General features: G+C 33.2%; 1 protein-coding gene across 1 annotated transcript in view; it reads right to left on the bottom strand.

Annotated features, from left to right (window-relative positions):
• The window catches only part of LOC106878267 (integrin beta pat-3), a 57,022-nt gene extending 36,171 nt beyond the window's left edge, over positions 1-20,851 (bottom strand). The window contains exon 1 of the mRNA XM_052968326.2: positions 20,716-20,851. The gene's annotated coding sequence lies outside the window, so the exon portion shown is untranslated. The remainder of the gene's footprint in view (positions 1-20,715) is intronic.
• Between the last annotated feature and the right edge of the window lie 1,858 nt (positions 20,852-22,709).

Below are 22,709 nucleotides of genomic sequence, written 5' to 3'. Positions count from 1 at the left end.
TCTATTATTATAATTTTAATCAATCATACTGAACCTAGTACTTATTTATAAGATTGGTACTTGTCAATCACTTTCTAGAACTGCAAAATTATGGGCACCAATTCTTAGTGAAAAAAAAAAACTGAACAAAGACAAGATACATATATAAACACACACACACACACACACAGAGTTCTTCATTGGTTTATGTGGTAGTTTTATTTTAGCAAGGTTTACCATCCAGCTGCAGAACTGTAGAAATCATGCCAAAACAGACATTGGACCATAATGCAATCCACAATTCATCAGATATTGTGAAACTGCACAACTCATACCAGCATGGACAGTGGATGTTAAATGATGATGATGATGACTATTTACAAATATTGTTTTGAGACAGTACATCATCATCATCATCATCATCATCGTTTAACGTCCGCTTTCCATGCTAGCATGGGTTGGACGATTTGACTGAGGACTGGTGAAACCGGATGGCAACACCAGGCTCCAGTCTGATTTGGCAGAGTTTCTACAGCTGGATGCCCTTCCTAACGCCAACCACTCAGAGAGTGTAGTGGGTGCTTTTACGTGTCACCCGCACGAAAACGGCCACGCTCGAAATGGTGTCTTTTATGTGCCACCCGCACAAGCCAGTCCAGGGGCACTGGCAACGATCTCGCTCGAAAATCCTACAGGAGCCAGTCAGGCGGTACTGGCAACGGCCACGCTCAAAATGGTGCATCTCATGTGCCACCAGCACAAGAACCAGTCCAGGGGCACTGGCAACGATCTTACTTGGCTTGCCGGGTCTTCTCACGCACAGCCCATTTCCAAAGGTCTCGGTCCGTAGTCATCGCCTCGGTGAGGCCCAATGTACGAAGGTCTTGCCTCACCACCTCAGCCCAGGTCTTCCTGGGCCTACCTCTTCCACGGGTTCCCTCAACTGTTAGGGTGTGGCACTTTTTCACGCAGCTATCCTCCTCCATTCTCACCACATGTCCATACCAGCGCAATCGTCTCTCTTGCACGCCACAACTGATGCTTCTAATGTTCAGCTTTTCTCTCAAGATACTTACACTCTGACGGGTATTCACATTGACATTACACATCCAACGGAGCATACTGGCTTCATTCCTTGCGAGCTTACGTATGTCCTCAGCAGTTACAGCCCATGTTTCACTGCCATGTAGCATGGTTGTTCGTACGTCAGTCTTATTATTTCCATTTGAGTTTTTTAATTTCCTTTTCTCTTAATTTTAATTCACTTCTTTAATAGTAAGGTAGACCACATGTTAAAGTAACATTACATTGGCTTTATCTTTTAGATTTTGTTGAATATATCGTGATTCAGTAATAAAATTTCAAATATCAAATCTAAATTTAATAGATTAAATCAATTTCAAAATGGAGAGTATTTAACAGAATCGGTGAAACAGCTTATTATAAAAGATACTGCTAGAAAAATGAAAAGAAATGAAAAAAATTCAAAGCCATTATAACTATATGATGTAAGCTCAAAACACAAATCATATAGGCAGCATGGCACTTGGAGCAAGTGTCTTCTATAGCCTCAGGCTAACCAGAACCTTGTGAGTGGATTTGAAACTGAAAGAAGACTGTCGTGTGTATATATATATATATATATATATATATATATATATATATATAAATATATATGTGTGTGTGTATATATGTTTGTGTGTCTTTGTGTCTGTGCTCCCACCATCACTTGACAAGCGATGTTGGTGAGTTTGCGTCCCTGTAACTTAGCAGTTCAGCAGAAGAGACTGATAGAATAAGTACCAGGCTTACAAAAAGTAAGTCCTGGGGTCGATTTCTTCAACACCCTTTAAGGTGTTGCTCCAGCATGGGTGCAGTCAAATGACAAGTAAAAAAATAAAAGAATATTTACGCAGTAACATTATGGAAACACTGGAAAAAGCTCTATCATTTGGATAGAAGATAAAACACATATGATTGCTCAAATACAACTTTGTTATATGTCAAAAAGTAGTTAGGATTTTTAATCAAATCAACAGGCATGGGTGTGTGGTAAAAAGTTTGCTTCTCAACAACATGGCTCTTGGTCCAGTCCCATTGCATGGCACCTTGAGCAAGTGTTGTCTACTATAACCTTAGGATGACCAAAGCCTTGAGTGGATCTGATAGATGGAAACTGAAATCAAATATCTAATCTCTAATAATCTTGATTCTGGGAAAGTAAAGGTTGGTTTGAAGAATTTTCAATCAAACTTTCTATACATCAGATTGTGCAGCGAAAGTGGATCAATGATAAGAAAACTGCGGATGAATTAACTGAAATAACTGAAGAGTTCTACTCTTTAAAACAAATATTTAATGCTAATGAAACCAATTTATTCTGGAAGAAAATGTCAAAGAGAACTTTCATATCAAGTATAGGAAAAACAGTTAGCAGATTCAAAGCATCCAAAAATCGAATTGTATTATTATGCTGTAATGTATTAGGTGACTGTTTTATGAAACCATTATTAATTAATGGGCCTCTTAATCCACCAGCAATGAGACAACTGAATTAAAATAGCCTCCTAGTTTATTAGCATGTGAATACAAAATCATGGATGCCTGTTGCAATATTTGAAAGTCAGCTTTTATCAATATTTTGTTCCTGAAGCTGAAATTTATAAAAAACATATAACAAAATTTTATTGCTAATTGATAATACTCCATCACATCATTGTGATTTAGAACACAAATGTTAAGTTCTATTTTTATCACCTAAATAATATTACACCATAGATCAAAGTATAATTTGTAATTTAAAGGTAATTATATTAAACATACTTATAAAAAACACTGGATGATATGGTGGTATGGAAAAAATTTTATATTCTTCATTGTGTGAAGATAATTGCAATAGAAATACATGAAATTTTACAAACATATTTCTTAAATGCATGCTGAAATGCCACTTTAACTGGATTAGTACTAAACAGAAGTGATGGTGAAACATAAGCATTTGATCAAAGACAAAATTAATATTGCCCATTCAATAGGAATGCAAAAACTCTGAAAGATGGATTATAAATGGTAAAAAATCTAGAACCTTATTTTATAAAAAAATGATCCTAACTGGAACAGTTTGAAATTTCAAAGAGAAATAATGACATGAAAATTTTGATCTGAAAGTTATGGAACCCAAAATTATAGATTTCATGCAACAGCTGGTGATACCTAATACAGAAGGAGCAAGAGATACTAGTGTCTACTGATGGATTTTCAACAAATAAAAAAGAAAATTATTTTAATATGGCCAGGTAACCATGTACCTCCACTATAGCAAAACACCTGTTTCTGCCTCTCACTTTCTGTCACACTCTAGCCTTTCATCATCGGACACAAGATACTCTCCTCCAATGTCCCTCCCCTCTCAAAATTCCTTGTTTTGCAAGTTACTTGGTGACTCTGCCAGCACTGATGTCACATAAAAGGCACTCAGTCCACTCTGTGGAGTGGTTGGTATTAGGAAGAGTATTGAGCTGTAAAAACCCTGACAAAATAGATAAAGTAGCCTGGGGTAGTTTTCTACCTGGCTGGCTCCTGTCAAACTGTCCAACCTATGCCTGCATGGAAGGTGGATGTTAAAACGATGATGATAATAATAATGATGATTAACTGAACTGCAGTTAAGCCTTCAAAGGTTTTAGTCGATATTCATCTTGGTACTTATTTCATTTGTTGAAGCATCAAGTCATGGGATACAGTAATACAATGTAAAGGGCAATGGTTTTCATATTAGTGTAAACATAAACATCGATACACCCCACCACACCTGTATTTCAATAAATAGTTGTTTAAATTTTGTTCGTGTGCTTTCTGTGGATAATATCAATATTATCTCTCTCAGTTTGCTCAGTGACTCAAGGAACCAACTGACAGTGTAAACTGAAAGACAACTATGTCATATACAGATTCACACACAGTAAGCTTCTGCACCATTTCTGTCAACTGAGTTTTACTCACAAGGCATTGGTCAGTTGACAACACTTGCTCAAAATGTCATACAGTAATGACCAAACCTCAAACTATTTGGTTGCAAAATAAACTTGTTATCTACACACAAATGACTCGACCCAATAGTTTAATAATAAATAATAGAACAGTAATACTGAGTCAGTAACCTTGTCCAATTAATTTGTCATTTCTGGTTTGAGTACCTAACACTAAAGTGGAGTGAAATATGAATCTACTGGTCTAGGCCTATTATATTGTTTGAAAGTTCTTTTCCATTTCATTCTATTTAGGAATTAAGAGTAGACTATACTCATTTTCCACATATTTTAATTTCTAGAATATAGTTTTGTAGATTTGTACATTCCTTTGTGGTGTAAGATAAAAGAGAATTTCAATTGTTTTTTAAAAAAATGTTAACTGTTCTTGTAGGCAACACACAATTACGTGCTTCAATGCCAGTGAATTTTCTAGAAATAGTATAATATTTACATTGAGCCCCATCAAAGAGCAAATACTTTCAGTATTAAAAAAGACTAAAACTGTGTGAGCATGAGTGTGGTGCTATAATTTATGTTAGTAAAACTTGTCTGGTTGAAGTATAACAAATGTAATATATTTGAATATGCACATGTTTAGCAAGCAAATAGTTGTTGGAGCAGTGAAAACTTGACCAGCTTTTATAAATTTTGTTATTCGTCAACTATGCTGTTTTTCAGTCAGAATTAAAGTGATAGAAAATAAAATTTACTTGAGCCTAGGTCAGTATACACTAAAATTACATCAGACCTAACATGAATCCATTCCACTGGTAACAGCTTTTTTTCCATTCAGCACTAATTGACTATTCTGGTCTCAAGATATGTACACGATTGTACTTCACGCACTAAAAGGTGCCTTCAGCCACATTCTCAGCTTTCTTATGCTTGGTATTTCACTATACATCTAATGGATCATTGTCATCTCAATTTTTCCCATTGTTCACTGATCTTCCATTTCAGGTCACCTCTCACTATCATGCAGTGTCACACTTCAAAAACAAACAACATAATGTTTTACCTTTAGCATGGACACAGAGAAAGATAGAAATTCTTCAGAAACGTGATTTAAAAAATTTTTCTAGCTAATATGCTCTTACTCCAACAATTTCCAGCATTAATTAGATTTCATAAGTAATAGAAGCTATCAACTATGTCTACTGAGCCACGAGAACAGCTCATGGTCTTCATTTCATAAGTGTTCCTCTTACTACTAATTTTGTACATCTTACACTTTTAAAGTCTTGGTTCTCAGTCAGTCTGTCAGAAATCCTACAGCAAAGTGCTTCATTAAGCATATATTAAATTTCTAATTAAAAGTAAATTTTAATTTTTGTATCAGTTAACAAATTGCATTTGTATGTGAATTATTCACACAATCATCATGAATATCATTTTAATGCCCACCTTTCTATGCAAGCATGGATCAAATGGAATTTTCTGCAGCAGATTTTTTATAGCTCGATGCTCTTCTCGTTGCCAATCCTCACTTGTTTCCAAGCAAGGTAATATTTTCCCATGACCACACACATTTACAAGGAAGATTGGAAATGAAAGACCTCACTTTCATGATGGTGACACATGTTCACAATTATCAGGCGACATAATGTGAAGGCAAGGGGACACTAACACACACACATATATATATACATGCACGCATAAACACACACATGATGGGCTTATCAAATCCACTCACAATACTTTGGTTAGCCTGCGGCTATAGTAGAAGACACTTGCCCAAGATGCTACACATTGAGGCTGAACCAGAAACTATATGGTTAGGAAGCAAACTTCCAACAGCTATCACCTACACATTAGATAATAGATAATTGTTTTTGTAACTAGTTAATAATTATATTTTAAGTATCTCTTAAAGAATATTTTTCATTCAAGGAGTTTTAGAGAATTAAAAAAATGCAATAGAAGAGATTTTGGTTATTTAGGTTCAAAAAAGTTATTTCAAGCAATAAGGGCTAAAACACAAAAATAGCCAGGGAAGAGAGATATGTGCACGATTATAGATGATATAAATATAACTTTATTTCAAAGAAACAGACAGTAAAAGGAGTGCAAACTGAAGATAAGGTTAGCAGTGGTAAAAAAAAAAAAAAAAATTCAACATAACATTTAAAAAGAAACTAAAAGGGTGTTGCCTTTAAGGGAAAGAAACAGATAAGTTAAATAAATTATGATATCAGATGGACTGTAATAAAAAAAAATTAGGAGGTACACACACATTGATCATTTCTTTAAATGATGATTTGATATAAATGAACTTTTTGAAAAAATTATATTATAGGTGCAGGTGTAGCTGTGTGGTAAGAAACTTACTTCTCAACTACATAGTTCTGTGTTCATTTCCACTGTGTGGCATCTTGGGCAAATGTTTTCTACTATAGCCTTGGGCTGACCAAAGCCTTGCAAGTGGACTTGGTAGATGCAAACTGAAAGAAGCTCATCGTGTGTGTGTGTGTATATGTGTGTGTGTGTGTGTGTGTGTGTGTGTGTGTGTGTGTGTGTGTCTGTTCCCCACTACTGATTGACAACAGGTGTTGATGTGTTTATATCCCTGTAACTTAGCAGTTTGGCAAAAGAGACTGATAGGATAAGTACTAAGCTTAAAAAATAAGTCCTGGGGTCGATTTGTTCAACTAAAACCCTTCAAGGTGGTGCTCCAGTAGGGTCGCAATCAAATGACTGAAACAAGTAAAAGAATAAAAGAATATGAGGTGCACTCCAGAAGTATTGACTTTTTTTAAGGAAAGGCAGTCATAACTGCACTAGGTTATTGTAATTTTAGTATACTGTTATTATACATCTAATAAGCTGACCTGCCAACTTTTGTTATTCCAGATTGAAGGAGATGGCTGTAACTGCACTTTGAACACCTCTTATGAAACACTACTTGTCACAGTTGATTAGTTTGCAGAATGTGTTTGGGATGATTGGAAGCTCACCATGCAATAATAAAATTATGTGTTAAACTGGGCAAAAATGCTACAGAAACTTCTGAAATACTCCAGACTGCTTACAGATTAACCTTTTCACTGGCACAAGAGGAACAAGGATGGCAGAGAGAAGGTGAGAGACGATGAGAAGTGTGGGAGGGAGATGGACATCAGAAAACCAGAGCTGGTTGAGAAAATTCACAAATTGTGGATGAAGGCTCTCATGTGTCTATAAAGACAATAAGTTTGGAGTTGGGATGGCACCTGTACACAGAATTATTCATGAAAATCTGAACATGTGCAAAATTTATTCCAAGGGTGCTCGGTGATGAGCATCCTTCTAACCAAAAACTTGACAGAGATGGGCATCAAAGCTGTTCCTCACCCTCCCTGCAGTGAAGATCTTACTCCCTGTGACTTTTGGTTGTTACCCTACCTAAAAGAGAACCTCAGGAGTAGTCATTTTAAAGGCAAAGAAGGCTATGACACGTGTCCTGGACACTTTCACTTTGAAGGACTTTCATGGGGCCTTCAAGAAGTAGCTGGAGTGCTGCAATAAGCGCATCGAAGTTGGAGGATCCTACTTTAAAGGAGATTAGTTTTGTACTTCTTCAAAATTAATAAATGCCTATCTTGAAAAAGTCTGAAAACTTTTGGAATGTGCCTTGTAATGATGTAATCTTAGAGCTCTTGTAATAAGTAACAAGTAATAAATTTGATTTATGACAAAACTATTCTGAATTCTAATATTCTACCATCCAAATAATCTTAATTTCATTTAAAATAGACTTTTTACATTATCCACCACCTCATTCATTAAATGCAATATTGAATAATATATTCTTTATATATGTTAAAAAGTTCTAAAGTATGTTTTTATTATTATCTCCACCTTAGCATAGGTGGAGGTATTGTTTTCAGTTGTGTTTGTCTGTGGACAAGATATCTCAAGGACCACTGGATGGATTCGGATGAAACTTTCAGGGATCTTTGGCCTAGTGACTGGCACGAACTGATTAGATTTTGAGATCAACTTGCTACCAGACAAAGATTCTGGATTATTTTTACTGTTTTTTTACTTAATTTTTGAGACCGGTCAAATTCATTTTTAGTATTCTCATTTGTGAGAGCAGTCCAGTTTCAGATATTCTCATTTTAAAAATCATCTCTTGCTAATCATTGAGAGGATGTTGGTGTTGCCTTGGCAGAGGTTTGTGCTTTCTGAGTGCTCTTTTTATGCTTTAGTTCATGTAACATAAATGTATCATTTTTGAAATATATAGGACATCTAGCATAAAAGAAAGGAACTGGTTTTCCTAGCTAAGTATTTGTAGACAGTATCAATACTGAAATATTTACTAATAACATGCTAGTATTAATGGGAGGTGGTAATTGAATATGAAATTTTATATGGTGCATGTGTTGTATAACTGAGTTTTGAAGTGGAGACTCATTTCATTCATGGACTGTATTTGGGTAAGACAGCCAAGCTGAACCTGTTTCTTCCCAAGCAATATCCACACAAAGAGTTGAACATAGCACTGCAAGCTAACAAAGTAGTTGTCTATTTTTCTGTGGTAGGTATTTATAGATCAGTGGATCTGGATTTCCAAAATCAAGTGTTTTGACCACATACAAGTACCATGGTTGTGATATGATATGAAATGCCATCTTTGGCCACTTGTAATTTCAGAAAGCTATGACATCATGACTATCAGAAATAGTAATGTATTGCAATTTGATTTGTGTTGAAATTACATGTTGAAATGTTTCTTTTTTTTTTTTTTTTTTTTTTTTTTTTGAAAAATAAGTTTCAGGAAGTTCAATGTGTACAATTCACCATCAACACCATTTATTCATTGCATGATTCACAGATTACCATTTACTAGCTACAAAACAGTTCTACAAAAGGCTGTTTTACCAAATATCTGTTTGTAGTTATGTTGCATACTAATAAACATTTAAAAAAAAATCCTAATCAATATTTTTCAGTTGTTAAAACACAGATAGTTTATAGATAAGCTAATATTTTCTTGGTAGCAAATTGAATCTGCTGCCACCTAAAAACATAAGGCAAAACCCTTCTGAGCAAATTGATGTGTTTAGAGTGTGAGAAATTAGTGCAAAATGTGCAATGATGAAATTAGTTGTTAAAAGAAAGTATAGATACAAGCTTGAAATAAATAACATTGAACTAAGATGTATGTAAACTGATAGCACAAGTGGGATAGAGAGTCTAATCTTCGTCAAAAATGGGGGTAATAAAATGATAATATTGGGATTATTGATAGACAATCAGATAACAGGGATTATATTTTTTGTCTGCAAGCCTGCTTAGCAGATAGATAACTTCCAAGAAAATAATTAATTGAAAAATTATTTATTGATTATGTCAATGAAAATAAAGATGATTTCTTTGGTGTGCATGGCATTACGTTTATAATATAAAGAATGTAAATTGTATTGTCATACAAACCAACTTTATTATCTTTACAAAAACCTCGGTTGTAATTGCAAGTCAAATTAACTGTTTTGTGTGTGTGTGTGTGAGAGAGAGAGAGAGAGAGAGAGAGAGAGAGAGAGAGAGAGAGAAAGAGAGAGAGAGAGAGAGAGAGAGAGAGAGATGGAAAAGAACATGAAACTAATTTTGATTGTAAATGTATCTTCAGCAGGTGATATGATGGATGATGGCAGGCAAAAGATATATCTCACATATATAGCACATATCACATTTCAAATAACTAAAATCTATGCTAAAAGAAAGTATCTAAGCCTTCAAGCTAATTAACTAGATATATCAATATAGACATCTTTATTAATATGTGGCATATCATTTTTTGCTGAACATTTGAATATGAACTCTTTTATTGTTTTTGTTATTTTATTCTTAATTTCATAAACTTATTTACAACATTTGTCTTCATGAAAACAGCCCTGTCTACGTGGCTCTTTGTGGAAGATATCTCTTTGGAAATAGCTAGGTTTGAATCTATTTAAAATTATTTAATGGTACTCTATTACTTACACTATTACTATGAACATACTAAGAAGAATAAAAAGAAGCACACTGACAAAACAGATCAGTAGCACCTGGAGGAATAATGTGCCTAACATGATGCGTGTGCTCCTGTACATAGAGACAATGAGAAGAATATTTTCTACTCTAAGCATTTCACCTGGCGTGCTAATGTTTCTGCCAGCTCGCCACCTTAGACAATGAGAAGAATGAGGCACAAGAGTATTGTGATATTGCTTAGCAGGTTATATGAATGAAACAATACTTGAGCCAAGATGAGCTGAAGAATTTAGCTATGCATTAGTGTCATTAAGGACTTTCAACAATAGTGAAGTTTCCCAATTCCACAAAGACAACATACTTTATTGTTTTATAATTAAAGGAAAGAGGTACAAAGCATAATTTCAGGAAATTAACACTCAAAATACACCCATTTTACTAGTGCTACCACTAGTTCTGACAATTAAAGATTACAAAATACGGAATACTTTGAAAGATTGCAGAAAGTAGTAGATTAGTTGAATTTCTATGTGACCTAAATGCAGAAGACAGCAATATCATAGTATGACTGGAATTATTGTTTATGTTTGCAATGAAGAGATTCTCTTTTCATATGAAAGGAGAATATATATTATATGGGAAACATGATATTGTTTTACATCAAGACATGGTTAATGAAAGCAGAAGAGCTACAGTGACTGGAGATGGACAAGTCAAATATCATTTGCTGGAAATGCAACAGATAAATTTAAGAGACAAGCTAAAATGTATATTAGTTATCGAGGATAACAAATGATATAAAGGAATGGAGTGAAACTTGACATTACAAAATGAGGTTTCATAGATGAGATAATGCATTGAAATATGCTATTATGTAAGTCAGTTTCAGTCTATGCTAACATGGAAAGATAAATGATAAATATAGAACATTTATATATATATATATGTATACACACACATATACATATATGTTTCATAGAAAAGAAACAAAAGCAAAACAAATTAGAACAATAAGAAATACCAAATGATAAATATAATTAATTTGATGAAATGAAGTGGGGAGTGCATCATTTGAATTCCACTATTAAATAACTATTTGATAAGTACATTGTGATGAAAAACAGTTTAAGGAGATTAGGATAGAGGGAGTTTAATTAAAAGTAAATAAGCATTCTAATATTTCTGTTTTAAATAACACAACAATAGTGAGAAACAACATAATGCAATGCACAAATATAAATTAGTCTACAGGAGTAGATGGAAACTCCATTCAGTACATCCAGTGTAAACTATGGATATACAAGAACTGCTGTAGAATCTGAGGCAGGTTAACAAGGAAGGAAGATATGCAGCAGATAATCAGGAGAGGTAAGAACTAAGAGCACACCTGAAAAAGATTCTCTGAAATGCTTTGACAGTTCACTTGTTAATTACTTCTACTACCTAAATGGCTAAATTAAGAGTAGAGGTCGGTACTCTGAAAGCATAATAGCCAGAATAAGAACAGACTGAAAGAACAATAACTTCTACTGGTAACAACGGGTTCTTTCTCAGAATGAATGAGAAACTATGAAGCCTCTCTACAAAGTGTGATAATTTGTGGACGTGAGATATGGGTAGTGAATGCAGAGGATCTGAAACGGATAGAAAGAAATAAAGTAAACATATTTTGTTGGGTGTTAATGTTAGTATGCATGAATCATGAAGTACAAATGAACTCAAAGCAAAACTTGTGTGTAAAAAAAAATTGGATGAAGTAAGCAAGAGAGAAGACTGTTCTGCTTTGGGATGTGATGTATGATGACAGCTATATAAGTAGATGGAACCTGTGGAAGAGGGAGACCTAAGGCAACATGGGAGGAATTGGTGAAAACTGATCTCAGAATATTTGAGCCTCATGACAATGACAAAGGACTACAATGATTAGTACTGGAGAGGACTAGCCCAACTGTGCAAAAATGGCATAATGAACATTGAAATGGTAGTAGTGATGGAGGCTGGGAGGTATAATGTATCTATATTTGGGTATCTTACCTAATATGTTTCTATTGAATCTATATCTGCTACCTGCCCAGCCTCTTGATAGCCTCTCATCTTTCTCTGCCCAACCCCTTGACATAATTATCTACTATTTATTCTTTGGGTCATGTAGAATTGGGCAAATAGACACACTGTAAAGTAGTGAGGAACCTTTAGTCTTACAAGGCACAAAGCAAACAATTTCGTGTTAGTGTCACAATAAAATACATCAAGTACACTTTGTAAAGTGGTTAGCAATTGAGTGGAGATGATATAGGTTCAAGAGGACTCGTTATTCTTGTCAAGGACATGAACATTTCTAGTGCTGGTGCTTTGATAAAATGAAGGTGTTCAGTTGCAGAATCCAAGTAAAAAAAGGAAATGAATGAGTGAAATGTGGTCCTCTAACCTTTCTAGAAGGGCAGAAACTTTAAATTGGAACTGACTTGGGTTGTGATGGCCAGTCCAACCCATATTAAAATGAACAGTGGATGCAAAATGATGATGAAATAACATTTGGTATCCATAACTTAAAAAATCCTTAAAAATCCATAAACTTAAAAGATCCTAATAATACAACTTCATCACTTATATTAAATCTATTGAAAGTTAGAAAGTTACAACTCATAGCTACAATTTCTTATTGACTTAGTTTTATTTACTGTATATACATTTTTTTTTACATTCATAATCTTCCAGGAAACAAATGTTATGATATATCAGGCAAAATTTGAATAGGATATATTAATTTAGAAAAGCAAATGAATAAAATACTTTTAAGATTACGATATCTTCATTTCTTATAACCAGGGCATGAAAATGATCTTTTGCAGTGTTACTTTAGATAGTCTTACTTTGTACCATCCAAATTTATCTTGCAGTACCAGATGTTTAAATGTCACCAAGAATATTTATCTTATCACTGACTTTCTACATTTACATTTCTAGTGCAAATATATCACTAATGTACAAGAGTATTTGTATAGCATATTTTTGCTCCTTTATTATAGTTCAAATGACATGAAATGCATACAAAATGTTTTTAAAAAAGTGAAAATCAAATTTTGATTTTAAGCACTGCAAATATCAGGTACCATGAAAAACTAAAGTCCATTAAGATACACACATGTATAGTGTGTGTGTATGTATATATAACATTAAAGCATGTAAGAATAATGAATATTCAATACGTATGGAGTATTTTAATTATTAACTTTTGGGATATGAAATAGTGTAATTCATTTAGAATTATATTACTAAAGTTCAATTGAGTTTGTTTTGTTTTGGATGGAATAGAATATAAAAGCTTTCACTTTTATATAAATAACTATGGAAGACTGGTGGGAATATTATCTGTATGGACTTAAAGGGCTAGCTTGCTATTTAGTTAGATAATTTTAGGAGTTGGTTATAGGTTTACTTATAGAATTATTAATTTACTGAGGCTGTTTTTGTACATAGGGTAAATGTGGTTTCTTTGTTGTAGTTAAATTATTAATGTTAGTGTGTAATCCTTCCTAGAATTAAGATTGAATGAATGTGGTGATATCTAAGGTATGTTTGTTCCCAAACAACACTTATTTTAGTGCTGTTGACACCACTGGATTGAATGATATTGCCCAAGTGTCGAAACCATAGTGATATCCGTGGGGCAGCTGATCATGGAGTCATGTTGGATTACTGGTATGGCTGTTATTGATATATATATATATATATATATAAACTTACTTGGAAATGGCGTTCAATCATATAATAATAATATTGTGGTTCCTGACCGATTACATGTGTGTTGAAGGCTTGCTATGGAATTTATATTTAGATATATTTGGGGTACTTATGTGTACTCATGACTTTTGCTTCTGCTTTTTTCCATGGGTGCTTGTAAGTATTTCATTTATTTTTTTATCATATTCTCTGCTGATGAGTGGAAAAATCGGTTGGATTAATCCCGAAATCGCTTGACTCAGAGATAATGAATTTTTAAAAAAATTCTGTTAGCTTGCTTTCCTTGTTTTCAACAAGGCATGTATTTATAGTGATGTATATTGTATGTGGTGATTGATGCTTTAAAGTCTATTTCTCAGCATATTGGCATAGAATTTTTTTCTTTTGCCCTTATTTATAATTGTTTAAAATATATATATATATATATATATATATATATATATATATATATATGAATATATGGGTACAGTATGTCACAGAACGTAAACAACATATAATATGAAAACAACATGAAATACAAAGACAAACAACAAGAGAAACAAATGGAAAACAAGACAAGCAACATAAAGAACGACTCTTCATCAACTGTCGGCTGTCCATCTATTCCTCATTTCGAGCATTTATACTAATGAAGGGTCGTTCTTTATGTTACTTGTCTTGTTTTCCATTTGTTTCTCTCGTTGTTTGCATACCCAAGTTTGTCTTTGTATTTCATGTTGTTTACATTCTGTGGCGTCCTGTACCCATATATGCATATATATATATACATATATATGTATGTACATGCATGTATGTATATATGCATATATATATATATATATGCAGTAATGCCTAGATATACAAGTTAATTTGTTCCCAGAGAATGCTCGTTAAGCAAAAACTTGTAAACAGGAAATAGAACTTGTAAAACCTTGTAAACTCAGGGTCTCATAAAACAGGTCCTCATAAAGTGAGGTGTGTATGTGTGTGTGTGTATATATATATATATATATATATATATATATATGAAATGGCAAGGTCATCAGGATGAATGATGAACAGATTCCTCATCAAATCTTCTTCAACTGGCAACTGGGGAAAGACATAGAAGAGCCCCACTTCAACAACACAAAGATAAGCTAAAGTCAACTCTGAAGCAGATCAGCTTCAACCCCACCGGCTTTTGAGATGACTGTAACCAACTGTCCAGACTACCAACAGAACGTAAACAATAATGTAATATCGTTTGAAAAAGAAAGAAAAAAGAGAGGGAAAGACAATGACAATGGAAGGCCAAATAGCAGCAACCATGACCAACTCTGACATTCACATGTGGCCAATGTAATTCTGTATTCTATGTGAGGATTGTCCTTATTAGCCACATTTGTCACTGGCAGTAATGGTCCAAATATTTGTCCAGAAGGAGAAATCAACCCCTAGATTTGAGGGATGAGTCAGGTCCTTGATAACTAAGAGCCTCTCTCTCAGAGTGAAAGGCAGATTGTATAATGTCTGTGTATGTACGGCTATGTTATATAGCAGTGAAACATGGGCTTTGTCTACAGAGGACTTGTGAAGGCTTAAAAGAAATGAAGCTAGCATGCTCCACTGGATGGGTAATGTCAGTGTGCATACATGGCAGAGAGTAAATGATGTAAGAGAAAAACTGTGTGTAAGAGGTATTAAATGTGTGCAAGAGAGAAGACTGTGATGGTTATTTTATAAATTTTTTTATTATTTTGAAAATTGAAACAAGGTAGAAATTTGGTAATAAAAGGGTTAAAATAATTTCTTACACAAGCACAAGACTAGAAATGTTTTGAGAGCATGAGGGAATAGTTGATTATATTGACCCCATACTTAACTGATACTTTATTTCATCAATCCCAGAAAGATGAAAAGCAAAGTTGACTGTGGTAGGATTTCAACTTAAACATGAAGTACCTAAACAAATAAAACAAGGCATTTGTCTGACACAAAATGTGTCTACCAAACCATTGCCCTTAAATATCATTAAAATTGTTTCAAATTTTGGCACATGGCCAGCAATTTTAAGAAAGGAGGTAAATAAGTCAATTACACTGACCCCAGTGTTCAACTGGTACTTATTTCATTAACCCTGAAAGGATGAAAGGTAAAGATAATTTTGGTGGAATTTAAACCCAGCAAGTAAAGAACTAGAAGAAACACAGCTGCTAAGCATTTTGTCCAATTTACTAATGGTTCTACCAATTCACTACCTTAAATATCATTAAAATAATTAAAATAAAAATGAGATGTATTTGAAATTTAAATGTTTGGATATTTTAAAAAATAAACAAACTTCATTTGAAGAAAAAAAATAAAAACTAGGTTAAAAATTTTGGTTGGAAATACTCATGCAACAAAAAAAAAAAAGAAAAGAAAAAAGAAAACTTACTGAAGTACATTTAAACAAAGGATATATATATCATCATTATTATTTGATAAAATAAGTATCAGTCAAGCACTAGGGTCGGTGTATTCAACTAGCCCCTTCCCCCAAAATTTCAGTCCTTGTGCCAATAGTAGAAAAGATTGTTATTATTATCATTGAGCATACTTTTGTATGGAACAGAAACATGGACTCCCTACAATAGACATATAAAGAAACTTGAAACCTGTGCAATATCTGCAACATAAAATGGCAAGATAAGATATCAAATGTCAAAATCTTAGAAAAATGTGATATCTCCAGTTTTCAAAGCATGCTGCTGAGTGCAGATGGGTGGGACATGTTGTTTGAATGAAAGATGACCATGTTTCAAAAGAAGTGGAGGGATACTTGCGGTAAAGGAAGACTTATCCTTAGGTATAAGGATAAGGTGAAGCAATCACAAAAATCACTATGGCTTAACTTGACATCTTAGGAAGGTCATTGCCCAGATCAATCTGCATGGCATAAAGTGTGTTATGATACATCAAAACAATAGGAGTTGAAGAAACAGAACAATAAAAAAATTTTATCCTGCAATCAGCAGACACACTTGTCCAATCCCAAGTAAAATCAAAAGCATTGTGACTTCATAGCAAAATCCATACTTGGACTCGAATTACATTCACACATCTATTGCAAATAAATGCAGCTTCAAAAGTTGTTTTCTCTTTTCCTTGCTTTTTTGTTTTGTTTCTTTAAATCCACTCCTTCAAACACTCATATGTTAAAACTGATGGGAGCAACCATCATCATTATCATTATTATTATTAACACTAAAAGTAAAAAACAAAATGATTTGCAAGGAAAGAGTATGTCAAAAAGCATTTCTCTACTTTTTTTTTAAATACCAGTTCTATAGGTACAGGTGTGACTGTGAGGTAAGAAGCTTGCTTCCCAACCACATGGTTCAGTACTGTGTGGCACTTTGGGCAAGTATCTTCTACTATTGGGCAAGTATCTTCTACTACTTTGGGCAAGTATCTTCTACTGGCCAGTTCCTATCAAACTGTCCAACCCATGCCAGCACAAAAAGCAGATATTAGACATTAAACGATGATGATGATGATTCAACTACTTTTCTTTAGAGTTAAACTGTAATTTTTTTACATGTACTGTTACTAAAAGAACAAGTAAATTTCAAATTTCCCCTCAAAGTGTGGGGTTTTACATTGTTCAGAATAAATCATGAATTAGAGCAGGGGTTTTCAAACTGTGGTCTGCAGACAGCAAATACTTTTTATGGTCAAAAAGTTTGAAAACCCCTGAATTAGAGGGTGGTACTGCTGTGCAACAGAAAGGTCTTCTAAATCTAGAATTTGGTCTGGATTCCTAGTGCTGCTTTGAATCATACATTAATAACCCGAGAAAAGATTTTAATGTCGTAACTTTGCATTTCTTGTCAATTTTATAACAAAAGGAATTTTGATCATGAGAGAAATATTTATACTAATTTTAAAATCTCTTAAATCAGAGAAAACATTTTTGAAAAAAATATCTTTAACCATTGTCCATAAACTTGTTAGAAAGCTTGCCTAATGTGCTAGTTTCATTTAACTCTTCTGTAACCAAATTTCTAATAAAATACACTATTTGTGCGTTTCAATTAATTTGAAATTAAAAGTTTGAAGAGATTTGATAAAATAACCTTTTTCATTATTAAATATAAAATATAATTAACAAAATTTTTTATATAACTTATGATGGAAGGATGTTGACATGAACACTTTAATGTGAGCTTTGTATTATATTTAGAACCAGAGGTAGTCTCAGAAGTGTTGGTGCCAAAAGGATTAAAAAAGAGCCAAAGCTTGGGGAACTTTTTTTTAGAAATTATGCATATCTTTTTTAAAGTTACCAGCGTTGCCGTCTCGCACTTGTGCTGGTGGCATGTTAGAAAATTATTCAAGCAAGGTCGTTGCCAGTGCCGCTGGACTGGCTCCTGTGCAGGTGGCACGTAAAAAACACCTTTTTGAGCGTGGCTGTTGCCAGTACCGCCTGACTGGCCATCTACACTCTCAGAGTGGTTGGCGTTAGGAAGGGCATCCAGCTGTAGAAATTCTGCCAAATCAGATTGGAGCCTGGTTCAGCCTTATGGCTTGCCAGTCCTCAGTGAAATCGTCCAACCCATGCTAGCATGGAAAGCAGACGTTAAACGATGATGATGATGAAAAATCAGTAGCGTTCAAATTTGTTAACTCTCCATTAACACTATTTTATTTTTGAAACTTCTGTGCCTAAGCCAAGTGAAAAGGCTATTTTGTTTCAAGGTATGTTCAATTTATTTCTATCAGGATTACAACAGTTGAATTTATTGTTTCCATGAAGTAGCCACATAAAGACAAAAAAATACCAACAAAAAAGCTTGTGACATATTTTACCAGTTCACTAATGCAATAATTTAGTACTTGGCTTGTATAACTAAAATCATTCTAATAAATGTAATTGTCTATTTTCAATTGTTATATCCATTTCTTTCAAAAGGCAATTTACTACAAGTTGTAACATTTGAGAGATATCCTGTAAAGGTATGATTCTATGCTACAACAATTTCATTTAAATTAGAGAGTTAATGGAATGCTTTTATCAACCAGTAGTTTAACATAGAGACATAAAAACTTAAAGAGAACAATACCATAGTCTGATCATTTTTAAGAGGATTAATTGTAGAACACTAAGCAAATATGCAACTTACAAGTCAGTTATCATCATCATTGTTTTAACGTCCACTTTATCATGTTTGCATGAGTTGGATGAAACGTTTTTGAGACAGACTTTTTTTTTTACAGGGAGATGCCCTTCCTACTGCCAACTTTCACCTGTTTCCAAGTATTGTAATATTTCTTCATGACCAGACATGGCTGAAACTATAATTTCTGTTATGTTTTCATATATTGTCATCATAGTTAGACAGTTCTATATAAATGCACAATTCCAAGATGCTCTGTTATAAATCAACTCATCGATAATGGCATCAATTTCCAAGTTCACTCTAATTAATCCCATTCAATTATTCTCTGACCTGTCATTCTGTATATTACAGTACTCCCCCACCCTAATGGAACAAGCTGGATATCATTTTCACATTGAATATCCATTAGATCAGGGGTTTTCAAACTTTTTGACTTGCGGACCCCTTTATATTTCAGGCTTTACCTTAGGGACTCCCTTATAAATGCTTATGAAATTTATACATAAATATTTGCTTAAAATAACATATTTTTATATTTATTTATTTAACAGCATTTAACAAAATAGGTTTACTGTCAATTAAAAAATTTCGATTAAAAAACATATATAAAATCAAATTGTCTATAAAAAGTATTTGCTGTCCACGGACCCCCCTGTCTTGTCCTTGCGGACCCCCTGTGGTCCGCGGACCACAGTTTGAAAACCCTTGCATTAGATAATACTCAGCTCCTTCCACTCCATTTGTTTTGTAACCTCTACTTCCATTGCTCAAGTTTTGCTGCTAAACAGCAACACATATTCAACAACTGCATTACAGTCATTCTTTCAAACAGAGGTAAAAAATTACTTTACCATAATAAAAGGCAACAAATTCTTTACTTTCTTCCATTCACTTCATATTCTGGACATTATTAACAAAACAGCTTTCTTTAGGATTTAGTAACAAAACACTTAATGAAAAATTATTTAATACAAAACTTCTATAAACGAGAACTGAAATTAACATTCATCTAAGTTAGAAACAGTTCTACAATGAATTTAAGCATCAATATTCCCTGAACTTATATATTGTTATTTATTTTCTATGAAGACTTTAAAATTAGCATAATTTAACTCCTCACTTTTTTTAAATTCCAAAATATTTTAAAATAAATCACAGATAACACTTGTGGGCGAGCATGAATTATTCATAATACACAACGGAAAATTTAGACTATACAGAACACTGAATAAAAACATGAGCTTGTAATTTATTGAAATTATATTGTCACACTTGCATAAAAGTTGCAAATGTCATAAGTTTGAAAGGATATATTTATTCCAAAGACATCACAGTTAGCTAATCAGAATAAAGAAATTAAACATAACATTAACCACTCACTAGTGTTATTCAAAATTAGGCAAATGTCAGTCAATTCTAACAAACTAGTTTTGTCTTCTATTTTCTGAGTGAGTGAGTGTGTGTGTGTGTGAGAGAGAGAGAGAGAGAGATTTAGAATTACTAGAATATACAGGAATTTCAAATTTTGTCAAAGATCAGATGCTATGAAATATAATTTGAAAATTCCAAACCCCAAAATTATTAACTTAAGTTCTTAATAAATAAATGGAAACGTGATATCAGACTATAAACACTGAATTCAAATATTATTGAGAATTACTTTAGCCTTCATCTCTTCAGGGTCAATAACATAAGTAGCAATAATGTATAGAGTGGGGTGAGTCAACTGACTCTACACCCTGTCATAAATTTGCAGTCTTATGACATTGTAACAAATCAATAAATGAGTGGAAATAGCAGAAGAATGGATTAGATGCTCTTCAATATTTGGTTTGTATTTGTTTCAAAGTTTAAATACATGTATAAGTATGTCTTACCTTCTTATAAAGTGGATAAAAAGGATGCCGGTTTTATAATGGTGCTTATTTAACTGTCCATGTACACTTTTCTTTGTATCAAGTTAAAAGGAAGGTGTTAATAATTACAATACATTTCTCAACACACCTACTATCTAGGTGATCTTAGTATGGAATTGTGTGATCAGTAAGTAGTCTTAGTGCAATGCCCCAAAGAAATGATTATGAGGAAACACTCCTAGAAATTGCTTGTGTGCTGTACTTATCTACTGCAGTAGAGGTAAGTGCAAAATAATAAATCTGCCCACTTCTGTTCAATCCTACATCTTATGATTATGAATAATACACTATATATTTCCACTAATTCAATGTTTACTCTCATGGTATGTTTACTGAATTACCTAGGTTTGTAGTCTGTATGAAGACTCTTACATACATAATCACATTGCTGCAAAAGAACAATGATTACAACTGAAGGTAATTATCAGGTATAGTAATCTAAAAACAAATTAAGTATATGTTGCAGTGACAGTTATACAGTTTATGAACAGTAAACTAAATTTTGTAACACATCCTATTAACATTTTATACAAAGTATTCTTGAGTGTTTTGAGGAAATTAAAAAGGAAACGGGACATGGTAAATATAAATGTTATCTAATGCTAAATAACAGGATTTCTATGAGAGAGGGAATAAACAAAAAAATAAAGCTATGGAAGGGCGTTTCTTTCCTAAGTATATAAAATATAAAAGTGGTTTCAAAATTTACTTGACCGAAATTGTATAAGAAAACTGATTCTACTCATCTTCACATGAAGAAGCACTGAGCATCAAGTTAATATCTGTTAAGTGCTTCATTTGTGAGGTTGGGATTATTGTTATGGAAATTTCTTTCCAAAGTACTTAGAACACAAAAGGCTTGATTATATATTTGACTAATACTATAGAAAATAATTAATTCATATTCACATGAAGAGGCACCGAACTTCATGTTTATCTATCACAAGAGCTTGATATGTGAAGTTGGGATAATTGATATTAAAGAAGGATATGACCTTCATCATATGAAAAATCTGAAAAAAAATTGAGTTAAAAATAACTGTAAACATGCTTGAAGTTTGTTTTCTAAGTACTTCAAATATAAATGTAGTTTTGTAACTGAAAAGTATCACAGTGGAGAGTAGACATGTACAGTAGAAGAGAAATGGTCTTTGACATGTACAGCAGAAGAGAAATGTTCTTTCATATCTTTCTATGAAGAACTGAACTTCAAATTCATATCTAATGCTAAGTGCTTGATTATTATTATTAGTAGTAGTAGTAGCAATAAAGGATATGGTTTAGATATATATAAGATGAAAAATCTGTAAATACTGAAGTGAATCATCGATTAGCCTCTTACATTGGACAGTAAATCTGAGATACTCAACAACTGTCCTAAGATATATTGAAGTTGACAAGAGCATTTGTTAAAATACTGAGCTAACAATATCAACAAATGGGATTTTTGCCCTTTCAACACACAAGTTTACGATTACCAGAATGCTAGTTTAGATCGTAAAAAAAAATTTGGAATTTGTATTTTAACCAAGACTAAAAGAATCATCAATCCTGCTCCTGTATTGAATTGAATAATAAAAACAGGTATCCTCTAAACTACTATAAATGTACTTTTAGTTCTCAGAAGGCTTTGTTTCCGATAATATCTCTATCAGTAAAGAAAACGTGAGAAGCAGTAGTAAGGAATTTATTAATGCAGTGAATGAAAATATAATTGTTTATTACATATTCTTAAAATACCAAATTTGATTAAGCAGGGTACAATCGAATCGAAGTTAAATTTTAATGTGATGACACATTCAAAGTCGGGTGGGATACAAGATTTTAATGATTTGGCAATCATCTCTTAGGAAATGCAGAGGAGGGAGAAAATTTGCTGATATTTGAGAAGAGAATGAATAGATACATATACAAACATGAACATTAAGAATACAGCACACACAAATACAGCAATC

Source organism: Octopus bimaculoides, chromosome 1 (genome assembly GCF_046866305.1).
Source record: "Octopus bimaculoides isolate indiv1 chromosome 1, ASM4686630v1, whole genome shotgun sequence".
NCBI classification, from domain to species: domain Eukaryota; kingdom Metazoa; phylum Mollusca; class Cephalopoda; order Octopoda; family Octopodidae; genus Octopus; species Octopus bimaculoides.
The sequence above is the reverse complement of the archived record's forward strand: the minus strand, read 5'-3'. Positions and strand labels throughout refer to the sequence as shown.